The following is a 3,111-nucleotide window of genomic DNA, read 5'->3' as shown; positions in this document are numbered from 1 at the left end:
GCTTTTCATTTGTTCACATGTAGATATATCATACCTATTCCTTATGGATTATACAATTGGAGGTCGACTGTCGTTGACTGAGACATTTTATTTTGTAACCTGATTGAATTCTTGATGAGTATGTATAGGCTACTGGATGAACATAAATGTACACATGAATTGTACTATGATTATGAACTACATAGACTTGTATTTTAGTTTCTTCATAACGATATAATCTTTCAATTCACTGATTCAAATCTAAGTAAATGCATTATGTCTAAAGTGATTAGTTAGTGAGTAGTGGACGGTGCCATATGCGTATAGTTCCTGATATAGACCGAGCTCTATCTATCAAATTGGAATGTGAACACTAGTCTAAGTGACTCGACATCGAGTGGTAGATAATATCCCAGACTGTGAAACTGGTCACCAAAGAGCATCAATGGCCTCAATATTCCAGATACACCTTACTGATCAGTAAAAACTATCAAGAAACCTATGTGTTGATCTCCCAACTTTCTACCTCCAACCACTTGGTATTATATTCAGTCTATCGTTATTGCCATGACTTTCAATCTTATTCGTAATTTCCATACTTAATAATTAATTAACTGTTGTTACATCACCCAATTACTCGTATATCTCAAGTGGATAATTAACTCTTGACATTTTTATTATCCTTTAGATCATTACGTAACGTTTTAATATTTCTAAACCATCTGTGACGTAATCTCAGTCCATACTCTAACGAACCACTATGTATGTCAAATTAATATCAATGTAATTGTACAGCTCTCATAAATGATATCATCGAAAAAAACTCCTTCCCTTAAGTAATCTTTGTTTCTGAAACACGAATTATTCCACCAGTATTCTGCCGGTTAAGTGTGGGATACGTCATCAAAGAATCGGTGCTCTAATAGCGACAGTTTATCATTTCCCGACTAACTAGATTCCTTTCATACTTTCCTATTAAAACTACATAAACTGAATTCTGTTAACTTAGAACTGTTAGTGTGACAATGAAAACATACTGGCAACCAGGACTAATCTTCATTATATTTTGTATAATGGCCAGCAAAATAAAAAAAACTACAAGTAGATAGTTCTTTGTTATAAATTCTCTGGGAGATTAGCAAATCTTATAATACCCAAGTCATCTCATATTTTTTAATAATTGCTTACATTTCCCATACATCATTTAGTACCCTCTGTCTGCTATGCACGATTTTATAGTAACTTCGTGAAAATAAATGGTATACAGTGCACCACAACACGAGCAATTGAAACACTTAACTCGAAAGAGAATTATGTAACCTCGAATTTTAAATAATGAGAAACATGCTGAAATTGGGAACGAATTCGGTATAGTATACATTCAGAACAAGGAAGGAATAATTCCCTAGATTCTTTTCAAATATTTCCAGAGGTATTGATTAGTTGGAATACTTTTAGTTCTAAATCACTTCTGAAAAATTTTCTGAACTACCGAGGACCTTCAATGCTGACATTATAATACTGAATAGATAACACCCTAAATACCCTGGTAGGTGTGTAGAGATTATCCGCTCTTTCTCTCGAAACTCACCGGTCTTCAGCCTCTCCACTGATATTTCTTTTCCGATGAGGTCCCCGTTAATAATTATTGATGTGCTGTTAATGAAAGAAGCGAGAAATCGGAGTATAAAATATCTTTTAGTAATCTGCTACTAAGTTCCGACGGGTTGCAGCCCCAAAACCAATAAAGAACATGCTCTGCCGTCAATTTAATGATGACCTCAGTGATGCACATGCAATTATCACTTTGGTGGTATTTGGAAGCCTGAATGTATTAATAGTTGAATAAAGGGAGCCTGCCTCTCCAATTTTGTTCAAACCAACATCTGACTAGAAGTTACTTAAACTGATCACCAGTGAAGTGAAAATCTCACTCTTCTGGAGCATCTATGCAGGTCCTAATTATGACCTTGTATGAGTTGAGCCGATTTTACTTTTTAGTGGCTTACAGACATATCGTTCTCGAAGGATCGGTACAAAAAGTTGTTTGAATATTCCGCTGCAACGAAAGACCTTATTCAAAAATATTCAAGGCTAAGACTCAATCTACCAAAAGGTATCATGTACTCTGGATCAAGTATTTTAGGAGAAATTCCAAATGGACTGTTACCATGACGTCGATTAGACTCCCTTGTGCTCCTCGATCACTGACTACCGATCCGTCGAACGAAACAGAGGCAAGTAGTGTCTAAACAACCCACGTCTATCTCTTTTTCAAGGATGGAAAGGAACTTCAAGTCAGGCAAGTGATTGGGCTGTTTAGGAAAGTATCCCACAATACTGGGATGACGCAGCCATTGATCTCATCTTTAGAAAAGCCCTATGTAAAAAGTATCGGGATATGTATCTGGGTTTCGCTTCAATGCTATTGGCCTCGCCAAACACTATGGGTTGTGAGAGATTGACCAGTAATCAGCAAGCGGGTTTTCATACAGACTGCTAGTATATTAATCACGTCTTTGCTGTTCACCAAAATAATCGCTACATCATTTAAACAGTATCCCTTGAGTAATTCAGTTCTAGAGCATACCAACTATGGAAAGAATAACTGTCGAGCACTTATTATTATTATCTAATATATTGAGTTCAAAGAACACACTGCGCAGAAAATCGAAAACAGACAACAAAAGAATGAATGGCAACTGGAAAGGATTGCCCAGGACAGTGTTCGATGAGAAATGCGGGTGGGCGGCCTATGCTCCTCCACGAGGGGTAACAGGCGTAAGTAATATATTAAGAGAGTGATTCAATATTGTGCAATAAACAGAAAATCAGATATCTGCAGATTATTTACCAAAACTTCTAACATAACTGACTCTGCCACGAGTGAATTAAAGTGGTAAATAAACCAACGTTACCTAAAGGTAATTTAACATTGGTAACGGTAAACTAGAGACAATTTCTGACTTGGAAAAATGACTAACGGGTTAAATCAACACATATGGATATCGTTAGTTGGATGATTCATTCGCACCTTATCAGGAGATTAACTCCAAAAACGATTTCAGTTAGACTGATCAAAGTGTTTTCTGAGCATACTACGGTAATAGTTCCATAAGACTTACGAATAAA

The sequence above is a fragment of the Schistosoma haematobium genome, chromosome 1 (assembly GCF_000699445.3).
Source record: "Schistosoma haematobium chromosome 1, whole genome shotgun sequence".
Taxonomy (NCBI): Eukaryota; Metazoa; Platyhelminthes; class Trematoda; order Strigeidida; family Schistosomatidae; genus Schistosoma; species Schistosoma haematobium.
Note: the sequence above shows the minus strand (reverse complement) of the source record.